Source organism: Drosophila sechellia, chromosome X (assembly GCF_004382195.2).
Source record: "Drosophila sechellia strain sech25 chromosome X, ASM438219v1, whole genome shotgun sequence".
Classification (NCBI taxonomy): Eukaryota; Metazoa; Arthropoda; class Insecta; order Diptera; family Drosophilidae; genus Drosophila; species Drosophila sechellia.
Genome location: NC_045954.1, coordinates 13873746 through 13886996, shown reverse-complemented (window position 1 = coordinate 13886996; position 13251 = coordinate 13873746). Strand labels below are relative to the sequence as shown.

The following is a 13251-nucleotide window of genomic DNA, read 5'->3' as shown; positions in this document are numbered from 1 at the left end:
GCTCGCTTCACTTTGGGGCACAGCATTTTCCCACATTAATTTTCCTAATTTCGAAAAGCCAACCCACACATAGCGGGGCCTGCAAAATTCGAAAGGCAGAGGAGCAAAACGGAAAAGCTGTGATGCTGACTGCATCCCCGCAGGACAGCGCAAAACTATTTATCAATGCTGAAACATTTCAAATACATTCTGCGTTTTTAGAGCAGTGGCCAGGGGCGTGGCAGCGGGGGCTAGATTTTGATGTAGATCCCATTGCACTCCCTTTTTCCGTCTTCCCCCCATAACCCATCCCCCACCCCCCACCAATTCCCCCCTGAGTTACCCTGTCAAATGAAGCGGCAAAAAAGTAGCTGGAAAATGAAATATGCCAGTGACGTCTCCGGCTCCCCTTGCTATCAGTCCGCAGCCCCTGGCCGAAAGGACCCCCATCTTAACCCACTAAAGCCGGCTGCTAAGACAACTGGCGGCGCATTAAATGATGCTCCAGCGACATCTTACGCAATGGACGAATAACCGATAGTTGAGCAGGATAATGCCGATAGGGATGACATCATTATCATTCGAGAAGGATTTTCATTTTTTAGCTGTTCTCTTTAGTGTTAAGTACCATTTCCATTAATAATGATAAGAATACTTTAGATCATCCATGTTATTTTATCCTTGTTTTAATATGATATTCGTTTATCTGTATTCCTTACTACTTTTCTAGATTGCTGTATTAAATTAAATAACAGATATAACGAAAATTGGCAATATCATGTAATTAGGTTGGATTCTCTAAAATAGATATAATATTATGTTTCGATACCTATCGAACATTGCGTGTCACGCCTGCAGTTCTCGCATTTTCCGCTTTTCACGCCATCTGGGCAGGGGGTGGCGGGTGTTTTTTTTGTCCAAGTTCTGCCCGCACAACACATAGAAAATTGCATTTCGCCTGCTGCAAAATATTTCACTTTAGAGGACAAACAGGTCACAGGCTGACTTTTGCACACACGCACATGCCAGCCCTGGCTGTCGAAATGCAAGGCGGCAGGGTTGCCATCTTCCACCATTTCGTATGCAGCTGGCGTTCGGGAAAAGCGGAGGGAAAACTTTTTGGCGCGTCTCGGCCAACAAACGCATGCATTTATCCGGCGCCCCCCCCCCTTCCCCTCCACCACTCCATTGAATGCGTGGCGCGGGGTGGGGGGCCTGGGGGGGCTGGGGATGGAACACTCCCCGAAGCACGTAAATAAATCTTAAAATTGTAAAACCCGCAAAGGCGAAAAGGGATCCCAAAGGAGACATGGCAGTGCGAGGGGGGCGCACTGTAGACTCCCTTTTGGATCTGTCGCCATTTTGCGATGTGTTTTGCCGCCATTGCCGCAGCAAATTACGCAAGGCGCCTCCCCCACCGGCCCGCACTACCCATCTCCCCTTCCGCTTTTCCATCCGGTTCAACTAACGTTTGTCCTTGGCATGTCCTTTGGCGCGCTTTTGTGCATTTAAACCGACAACATCGTTCTCGGGTGGGGGCTTTCCAGGGGTCCTGTGTGTGTGTGTGTGTTGGGGGGGTGGCTGTGGAAAAGCTGAGACGACGGCAAAATGCAGTCATTACTGAAAATTGGTTTTGGGGCTAACGCACTTGCACATTTCATGGCTATGATGAGCATCAACCCCTCACAAAACGCGGCGGGGAAAAGCGGCGAAGGGGAGGGGGTAGGATCGCGGGCGTCGGAAAAGCTGGAAAAATGCGTCGTTTCAAAAGTTTACTTCTCGCATATTTTTCTTCAAATTGCATGCGATTTTTACTTGTATGCCCACCGTCAGAAGGGATATTAAACGTATAGATGGGGTACATATCTACAGTGAATATATTTTATAATATATTTGCAATGCACTTTAAGGCAATTATATGCGAATATGGGCAGCCTAATTTAAAAAAATGTTTTGTAGATTTAAGCAATTCACTTAATATCTACATTCGTTTAAGGTTGATGTTAATTTTGATTTTTATGTTTTCTGCTACGACAAGTTTAAAACCGTAGTGTCTACTGTTCCGTTTTTGGGTATGCATTACCTTGGTGCTTGTTGCAGTTTCGAGCTCCATTTTCCACAACCAACGACACACGCATCGCATATTTTCAGCGATTTGTTAGCCCACCCCCTGGACTACACCACCCACCCACTGCCCACCTTGTCAGGGTAATCGCATGTGGTTTGTCACCCCCTGCCACCCACTTTTCCACCCGCTCGCTTGGCTCGTGAAGGTAATTTGCTAAGACCAAAAAAGAAAGAAAACCAAAAAATACCGCCAGCCAAAATAGAAAGAGGAAACCGCGAAGAGAGCATAAGATGCTGGTGGAAAGGATGGTGAAAAGGGTGGCGAAAAGGGGGAAAGCGGGGAGAGGGGAGACTAATGTGGGGATTACAAGGATTTACTTGTGCAATTGCATTTTCGCGGTGGGCACCCTGTGCGCCACGGATGCCCAGCCGTAAATACAAATTAATTGTTATTAATGGTGGTTAGGGAAGTGCAGGAAAGTAAAATGGTTCCAGAGCCTTCAAGGAATCATGTAAATAATAGAATTGGAGAAACAGATAATAACAAATAATTTTATTATCTATACATGCATTGAAGAATTCCTTGTGCTAAATTATTTTCATTTTAAAATTATGATCTGTTTACCATTAGTTTAGCATTTATGCAGAGTACAAATTATTTAGGGCTCTTTTAAATTACTTAAATCCATACTTATGTTTCGTAATAAAGTTATGGTATATTCTATTCTACACTGTATAAAATTTCCGGGCATTACGTGATATCCGCGTCTAATGATATCGACAGCCATGCCCAAATAGCATTTCCTATCCCATAGCTAAATCAGTTTCAGCTTGGCCGCATCGAGTCATTATGAGCCACTGCACTTACTGACAGCCACATTTTTCCTGATCGCTTTCAGGTTTGGCTTGCCTTGAGTCCTCTGCCTCTTGGTTCCAAGTAGCTGGTTAAATTTCACACTTAAGGAGCCATAGGGTGCGGCGAAAAGGAACAGAAACGCTGACCATGCCAGCTATTAAAATGCGATTTGTAGCCACTTCGGCTTTCAGCCATTTGTACTCTGCCAAAAGGTTGTACAGATTACTAGAGGTTCTTGGCCAGTTAAATATATAGATACAGTTTAATTAGTATTTGGCTAGGCTTCATTTTATATTTTTGTACCATAGAAAACCAACCAGCAATATGAAAATGTTAAGGTACTAACAATCTAGTTCTTAAAAAAAATTTGTCTAAGAAAAAAAAAGTACTATTTACAGTTAGTATGGATAATTGGGAGTAAAAACGGTAATTCTTTTAACTACTTACACAACTAGTGTGATGCGATATCGATATCATCATTTTTTTTGAGATATCGATAGATATTGGGGAATAAAATGAGAACAATTTTTAAAATTGTTTAAAAGTGTGGACGCGACCGTTTCGGGCGTCTTGTTGGTGGATGGGCGTGGCCACTGTGTTCTTGGTAATCAGATAAAAATTGGCAAGACAAACAATAAAACAAAGAAAAATTTTTACATTTTATAAAAGTGTGCCATAAAATTTTTTTCTAGCAACTCGATAAAAATTTACAAGACCAATAAAAATGTAAAAAAAAGATCAACACATTTTTCAAAAATGGGGCCGTGACAATTTTGTGCGGTTTGTGGGCGTTAGAGAGGACGTTAGTGTGGGCGTGGCAACATGGGTCAACAAACTTGCGCAGCGCCTTAGTCTCTAGAATCTGTATGCTGAATCTCAACCTATTAGCTTTTACCTGAGATCTCGACGTTTATAGGGACAAACGGAATATGGCCAGCTCGATTCGGCTATTGGTCCTGATCAAGAACCTTTATATGGTCGGAAACGATTCCTTCCGCCTGTTATATACTTTACAACGAATCTAGTATAGCCTTTTACTATACGAGTAAAGGGTATTATTATAAAAAATAAACGGAGTTGTGTTTTATTTCAATAGCAAAGTGGTAATATAACTGAGTTTATTAATGTTAAAAAATTCCTGGATTTATAACATTTTGCTTTGGATACTATTAATTAAATAATATAAAAGCTGAACTTGCCGCTTTGACGAGTTTGAGTTTATTGTAAAGTTATCGAGTTCCCGGCCGATTAAGTGTTGCAGCCCTGTCGAAACTTTGACACATAGATGTCATTATGGCATAGTAGCCCTTGTCATTTCGCACTGCACTTTGTATTACATTTCTACGAGTGAACATGTCGAGCCCGTAAGTAACTAGGTTTTTCCTATGGAATATAGCAAATCACAGTAAAATCTTGTAGCCAGAGCAACGAGCCTAAAGTAGATGCCAGCTGGATTGGTTGGTTCGTTGGGTTGATGGGCAACGAGTTCGTCTGCTGCGTGCCTATCAACATCATAAAGGGCAAGTTCAACCTGTCGGGACTGGAGTACTCCAAGGAGACACTGGACGTGGTCCTGAAACCGTTGTTCGACAGGTCCGTGGGTAGGGTCTTCGGCCACGAGGAGAAGCTGTACGGCATGATCCACGCCAGGTACATTATGTCGGCGCGTGGCGTGGAAGATATGCGCCTGAAGTATGAGAGGGGGGACTTCGGATCGTGTCCGAAGTTCTACTGTAAGGGGCAGAAAGCCCTGCCAGTGGGCCTCAGCGACCAGTGGGTCCAAAGTTAAGATCTACTGCCCAAGCTGCAAAGACGTCTTCCGGCCGCGAAACCGTCCAAAGCTGGACGGAGCCATGTTCGGGACCAGCTTCCCGCACCTGTTCTTCATGGAGCTGCCGATGTTGAGACCCGAGCCGCCCGTGGAGAAGTACGTCCCCCGGTAAGTAATTCTCCGAGTATAGTATAGCTATTTTCTACACAAAGCGCTTGTACTTGCAGTCTCCATGGATTCCGGTTGCACGAGTCGGCCTTTATGCCGCTCGAATCGAGCGAGACCTCGACCGCGAATATCGGATCCTCGGCCACCTCCTCGTCACCCTCCCCCTTCCCGAATTGACGAGGATGTTTAACTCCACATATCTTGTTGTTGCAGTTAAACACATTCCCCAGTGCGTTGATATGGCCAGCTACCACATACTCATGCACCTCATACACCTCATACACCTCATACACCTCATACACCTCATACACCTCATACACCTCATACACCTCATACACTTAATACACCTCATACATCTCATACACTTCAAACACCTCGTACACCTCATACACCTCTGCCCTTAATACATGTTTCAAACTGTTCGGTTTTTCGCCATTTTTTGCCAATTCGGAAAATTAGAAAAACAAATTATATCACCTCAGTCCGTCAAAACGTAAAATATATTATTAGAAGTAAAAAACGACTTTTTTTTACAATTTATGCGCACTTTATTGCCTTTTTGGAAGAACGTTGCTTCAAAACGGAAAATCGAAGCAAAACCTAAGGGACAGCCTAGGGGAAAACTGGCAGTGCATTTTCCCAGCCCCAAAGATTTCGCCGGCACGTCGGCAGCCGTCTAAAAAGATAAGCCTCCTGGACTTGGTACTGCGATTCGGATGGAGACTTGCAACTTGAGGCCGGCAACTTGCGACTTGGGACTGATGCCTTTGGGCATCGCATTTTATTTGGAGCACTTGGCCTCCGCGTTGAAGGGGGCTGGTGAGTGGGAGGGGGAGTGGCAGGGGCACGACTGGGCAATGCGAAAGGTCAATTGATGGTGCCGGCCGATAGGCAGCTGCTGTAGTTGTTAACTTAAAACGTGTAAGCTGCAAGCAGCAGCAACAACTGCAGCAGCAGTACACTTGAAGAAATATTTTCTTAATATTTTAACAAGACTTTGCCTCAACACTAAATTCCAAAATTTGTAGGTGTAGACTCACAAACACTTTCCAAAGAATATAATCTCTTTATAACTATGCGAATATTATAGCTACATTATTGTTGTGTTGCCTTAAATGATTCATATATAATATTAAAGTAATGTAATATTAAAGTAAAGTAATTAAAGTAATTTGCCAATTAAAAAAAAGTGCATATTAAAGTGCCGAAAGTTTCGCTCTGCATTTTCCCGTCGAGTTCAACGCGCGCCTTCAATTAAGATCATCTGCGAATTTGCAGCTAATTGAAGGTAATTAACTTTTTCTTATAGCTAAGTTAGCTCATTTAAAATAGACTTTTAAAGTTTTTAGTATATAAAAATAACTCTCAAAACAGTTAATGTTTAACATGTATAGAAACCATGGAACAATGGAGTCTGCCATTCTAAATCAATTTCCCATTTAGTTGATTTCTTCAGCTAGCTCGTAATGTAAGTTACTCATTTTAATAGAATTTATATATTTTCGAAAGATGTACCTGAAGTACGTTATTTTTTATTACCCAACCATGAAAGCACTCACATCTCGTGTATTCATCCACATCTGCTTGCCACCATTTGCAGCATATTTTCGCACCTGCAATAGGCGAAAAGCCACCTCAAAAGCCCCTCCGCCCACCACTCCACCCACTTTTAGACGGGAAAATGCCAGTCCTTCATCGGGACAACATGGATAAAATAAATATTAAACGGCCTTCCTGTGCACCTCGTTCTCGTTTTGTTCAATTCGCCGAGTATGTTTGTATGTGTATGGCTATTTGCACATACATATCCCCGTATATCCTGCACATCCTGTGTATCCAAATTGCAACCACAACAACAACAAACAAACAAACAAACAAGGACCTCGAATAACGGGGAAGGGGTCTTAAGGGAAAGGGGGTGCTGCATGGAATGGCTTGTGTGGGGAGGGGGGCCTTAAAAGTCAAAAGTAAAAACAAGTCAATTTACGTCAAGCACTTTTGCTATAAGGGATATTAGAGCAGAAATACAACAACGACATGCCAACATTTCCGACATGTAGGCGTCGACTGCCGGCGCCGTTAGAAGCACGTGGTGCGACCGTGGGAGGTGGGTGGTGCTTCCAGTGGGTGGTGGGTCGATGGGTCGATGGGTGGCTGGGTGGTTGGTGGGGCGGCTCTGTTTCTACGTTGATTCGGAATGCAACTTCCATTTGCGAGGCGACCATTTTGGGCGCGGGGCTATGAGAATGCGAATGGGAATGGGAATGAGCATTGCATGCATGTCATTTGTACCCCGACAACGGCCAGGGGAGCGAGGGTTGGTGGTGTGCACATACATTGGGGGTGGTTGGGTGGTGCTCTTCGGTGGGCGTTTGCGGGTCGCAGGGCGTTTTTGTGCGCCGTGCATCTTGCAACTTGTCGGGGCTGCAGTGCCAGAAGCAAAATGGCGCCGAGCACTGAACTAAAAAAATATCTGTAGTTTTTTGATCTGATTATGAATATGCCAATTTGAATGAAATGAATGAAATATTATAAACCCGAAAAGAAAGTATGCAGAATTTGCAGAACATCGATTTTCTACAACCAGCACAAAGGACTAAAAATATTTAATAGCATACATTTAGGAGTAGTTATGCTAGTTTTTAAGAGCACTACACTTTTCAAGGAACCCTTATACATTTTATGTTCCTAAACAAGCACGTAAATCATTTAATTTAAATGCACAATACGATTTTTGGATTTTTGGACAAGGCCAAGATATTAGTTTTTCAATATCCATAGAATCTGTAGAATCTTACCAACGCGACTCATAAAAACATCTCGAATTTTTCTCAGTGCCAAGCGCTACGTGTTCGTAGGCGTAAAAGAGTTTTTAAACAGTTTCGGGCGGAAATTGCGTTGCCATTAGGCGAACGGTAAAAGGCGATGGGCTAAAAGCGATGGCCACCCCGCCACGCGACCTACTCCAGAAAAAAGAAGACAAGAAAAAACTGAAACGTATATAAAAATCGTGGCGAAAAGAAAATGGGAAATAAGGTAAAGTAAGAGCACGAAAATGAGAAATAACGGCGAAGGAGCCACCGCATTTTCCCGAGTTGCCCTGACCTACCGCAACGCATTTTGGCCTGGCTAAGGGTAGTTCATCCCTTATTTCAACCCGTGTGTGCGTGCGAGTGTGTGTGTGCGTGTCTCTGGCCCTCTCGCCCATCTCATATTTATGCTTTGGTTTCAGCCAAAACAATTTAATACATTACATTTTACTGGCATTTCCTTTTACTTTTTCCCCAAAAGCTGCACGCACCCCAAGACGTTGAAAGTCTTGAAAAAAAAAAGAATGAAAAAACAACCAAGAAATGGGAGGTAAAAGCGGGCGGCAAGTGGGTGAATGCCGCATCCGGACTGTGGCGCAATTTTCGCCATAAATAATACCATAATGCCCTCGTTTCGTCTTTATTTTCCTGCACCACGCAAAAAATAAAAAAAAAAGAAACAAAAAAAAAATATAACCCCAAGGCGAAGAGGTCGAAATGGATCGGGGTGCCGTCGACGGGTTAAGATGGGCGAGGGCGGATGGCTCTTAACCGCTCATCCTGATTATGGGACAGATCATTGAGGTGAGCACATGAATCGCTTTATGCGAAAGGGCATAAAATGAATTAAACACGACCAGCTCAAGGTCAAATCGACAAAGGAGCTTGCGAAAAATGGCTAAGAAAATGCCACACAAAGGTGCAATTGCAGTTTCGCCAAGTTTTAAGCACAAGAAAATCAGGGATTCAAAAGGATATCCTCGTGAATAGAATGTTCTCTGTGTGTGATTCTGATAAGGAAGAGCAACTTGCAGAGGAAATGTGGAAAATATGAAAGTGCACAAGTGTGCACCATTGCTATTGTGGTTGCTAAAAACAAAGTTTTTTTTTAGTGTTTGTATTATTTTTTAGGGCTCCTATTGCAAAAAATGGTATAAATGGTAGTGCAATTGCTGTAAAGTCCAGCTCAGTTACTTTTACCATGTGCCTGTTTCCTAGGATATTCGCAAAAACTAGCGCCGCTGAAAACTATTAATTACTTTAAACAAATGGAAATCATTTGGCAAGCAAACAAATAAATTTCTCTTGTTTGCACACAAGCACGCAACACTGGTAGGGGCGAAGGTATTGGGGAAAAGTCAGAGCCAGCAATCAATGATGGGGAAAGCGCATGGTTTGGCTGGATTTTGGGTGGGCTAGTCGGGTGGGTGGTTGGGTGGTTAAGTGGTGCCGGCGGAGTCGTCTGACTCTTCAAAATGAATGCCGTGTGCAGATGTCCTGCCAATCAATGGCTACGCTTCAATAAACACATACATCGCATCCAAGGGGGTGTTGTATCGCAGGGGATTGGCCTGCACACACACACACATATGCAAAATGGGGGGCTGGGGCAAAAAATTTGAAGCGCCAACAAATCGTAAAAATTATTGAAAAAAAATGGATAAAAAAAAGACTTGGTAAAAAAGAAATTGCTCCGCCACCAGCAGAAACTATCCAAAAAAGAAGGAGTGAGATGGATGGCATGTTCCATAGAGAAAGAGAAGCGACGATTCCAAAGAAAGAGAGAAAAACAAATTAAAAATTGCTGTAAGAGGCAGCCATGCTCCGAAAAAAATGGAAACTGAAACTGTAGAGAGTTTGGAACTTGGCTCCTTCATTTATTGATGTGTATCCCTATGATTGCCTTTGCAGAAACTATAAGCCCCACCCCCCAGGAAAACCTAACCCCCCCCCCCCCCCCCACAGTTTTTCCTCATATGCTTCTGCACTGATTGCTTTATTTTTTATACTTCGTCCTCTGCAAGCACTCAACATTTTGTTTCGCTTATTTACTCACACACAGTAAAAAAGATAGTGGAGAAAGCAAAGGAGTTGGGCAAAGGAAGATGTAGGAGCCATTTCTCCATTGATTTTACCAACCACCCTGATTTTTTGCAGAATATTTTTGCAATTTTTAATTAGAAACGTTTACACATGAGTTGGTCCCTTAATGAATGCAAAACCAAGCGAAGTTCATCGAAAAAAAATCCATGTAAATATGGTCAGTGTTCAATGGCAAATTGAATCTGGTGCAGGAAAAATGTTCCAACTTGTTCCCATTTTCAATTGCATGTATATCATGTATATGCATGTATATCAACCTAGTCGTAAGAAGACTGCATAACCTACTTCTTCTACTAATTAAGTAGCATCATATATAAAATTAGCTGCCTGAGGGCAATATTTTTCCCTGTCTGGAAACTACGGCGCTTAAACTTGCTAAAATTTGATAAAAGTCCTCATGGGTATACTCATGTAAATCGAATTTCATATCTTGGTTTTGTGCAAGTCTGCAGTTTTATTTCGCTTTAACTACGAAAAAAGCCAAACTGGGAGATGGAGATATGCTATCATAACAAATCGCAGATATATATAGAGAAATACATATATATATATGTATACACACAACTCTTTGCGGGTGTGTGTGTGTGTAGACAAAAGGCAGCCAACTAAACCGACGCACCAAAAAGTCATTTGAAAGTCGCACAAACTTTGGGGGAAAAGCTTTCCTTTGTGGGTGGCAGTGCAGGCAGTGGAAATGTGGAAATGAAGAAAATGCATTGCAAGAAAACGCACTTGTCAAAGTGCGAATGGGCTAAAAAACAAAGAGGGCTTAGTGAATTGTCGCCCTTACATATTCTTGTCAGCTCCATGCTTTTGGGAAAATTCTAAAAATATGGTACATCCGCAATGGATTACAGAATATATATATTTTAATTTTAAGCATAAATTCTTAAAGTTTATTTGTTCATTACCCTGTAACATATATTTTTACTTTATCTTTTAAATTTTTCAAATTAATATAATAAATAATACTTAAAATCTCCCCTTTTAAGTTTCTTGGCACTTGATTTTGAGCTGCTCACATACTATATACCCAATAACATTTAGCAGCTTGTATATGGAAATTTTCCCTGTAACATTTTCCAAGCTAATCACTTGCACAGGGTCGCACATCGCCCGGAAAAATGCAGCAGGAAAAACTTCGTGTCAATAATGAAAGCAGGCCGTTGGGGTGACATCACACACACACACACACATTTACAAACACACACATTTACAAACACACACACATAGTTATGTACGTGGAAAAAAGCAGAAAAAGCGCAACTAAAGTGGCAACAAAGGACATGCAAGTTATCCAACCCACGAACATAGCTCCCTTCCACAATTTATAAACAAATTTCAATTCTCAAATCTCGTCGGCATTTCCTTTGTCTTTGTTTTTGTCATTGCCTTTGCCAGCACCCAGCTACCCGCTAACATAAGCAACCCAAACATAACGTAAACACAGCTTCCGCTTGGAGACCAAGCCACGGCCGACTTATTGCGTATCAATCAAAAATTGCATCGATCAGCATAATTGAATTTCACAATGCAGTGGAAAATTTCCAGCATAAAGCTTTTATCGAAAGTTCGGTAATTTTCCGAAAGAAAAGCTTCTGGCCGAGGTTGATTGGATTAGGACTTAGAATTTTAAGAGGAGTCTAAATCGGGAGTCTGAAAGAATCGGGACGAGATCGTCTACAGCTCGAAGCTAAAGTTAACTAAGTGTCTCGTAATAGTATAAGTGAAAAAGTTTATCACCAAATAAATGTTAAATAATAAAAAATAAAATTTATTTTTTTAAATAAATAAAGAGTAACAAATTTAATTGGCGCCCAACGTGGGGCGGCGTATTCAAAAGTTCTAAATAAATATTAACGATAATAAGTTAAAAATAAAACGGAACTCGCGCCGCCAACAATCCATATTTTTAGTGGAAAAATTAAAACATCCACAACAATACAACGACACCTAACTACAGTGAAAGTGATCGTGAAACTTAATTGGAAATCAATAAATGTAATAATCCAATTAAGAATTTAACATAAAAAGGTGGACTGAATACTTCATTCAAATTACGAGACCATAATAAAAATAAACATAACATAAACATAACATAAACATAACATAATAATAAAAAATCAGAACTCAACTACGAACCCAAAGAAATTCAAACAAATTCAATTTCAAAATTCAAATTCAAAAATAAAAAGGCTATGTGAAAAATTTTGAAGGAAGACCCCAATAAATAATTATCAAGACGACCCAATTGAAGGAAGACTCAAAAAGAATTTTTAAGAACAACCAATTGAAGGAAGACTCAAAAAAGAATTATTAAGAACAACCAATTGAAGGAAGACTCAGAAAAGAATTATTAAGAACAACCAATTGAAGGAAGACTCAAAAAAGGAATTATTAAGAACAACCAATTGAAGGAAGACCCCTATCCCCAAACAACTACACTGAAGGAAGAACTCCCACGGAAAGTATCGTGAGCAGATAAAAACAACACTAAGTCTCTAAATAAAAATTAAGATTAAGATACAGAGAATACTACTTTAAAATTAAATATTACAATATCAATTTAATTTGAAACAATCTGGAAGATTTGATAAATAGTTTTGATAATTTAAATTTAAAAATGGCAACCGGAGGTTCAGTATCAACCCTTTCTGCGGGCGGGATATCCAGCGCCAGTAATCTGACAATGGAATTAATAAACAGATTAATAAATGTACAGTTGAGTGAAGTAACCAGAAAACTTGAAGGGTTAGAAGAGCAGTTAGCCGCTAACAAAAATGAGGTAGAAGACTATAAGATTCAAACAATAGACCGAACCATAAAATGCGAAACTACATTAGAAGTAATTAAATCCTTACCAAAGTTCACAGGAGAAATAACACAATATGTAGGCTGGAGAGAAGCGGCTGAAACCGCAATGAGTCTATATAAAATTGAAAGTGAACAATATTTTATCGCCTTAACAATTTTACGTAATAAAATCATGGGAGCAGCACACGATGCTCTAACCAACCATGGTACCGTTTTAAATTTTCAAGCAATTCTTTCAAGATTGGATTTTATCTATAGCGATAAAAGACCAATCCATATACTTGAATCCGAATTAAGCATCTTAAGACAGGGACGTATGACTATAACCGAATTCTACAACGAAGTTAATAAGAAAATGACGTTACTTATAAATAAAACTATAATGACTTATGGAAAGGACAGTCTTATAACCAAGGAAACAAATAAAACAATTAGGAGCAACGCGCTAAGAATTTTTATTTCTGGATTAAACGGGTCAATCTCAGAAACACTCTTCTCTCTCAACCCACCAGATTTGCCAAATGCTTTGGCAAAGTGCCAGGAATTAGAGTCTAATAACTTTAGAGCTCAATTTGCAAATAGGTATAATGGATTCAGGAGTGAAAACAGAAATCAAGGAAACAACCTTAGATTTGCTCCCAGACAGATTAATAATACACCAAATAGGGTAAATAATAATTGGC

General features: G+C 40.8%; 1 pseudogene; it reads left to right on the top strand.

The window, feature by feature from the left end:
- Positions 1-4255: 4255 nt before the first annotated feature.
- LOC116802060 lies at positions 4256-5018 on the top strand (annotated as a pseudogene).
- Positions 5019-13251: the final 8233 nt, after the last annotated feature.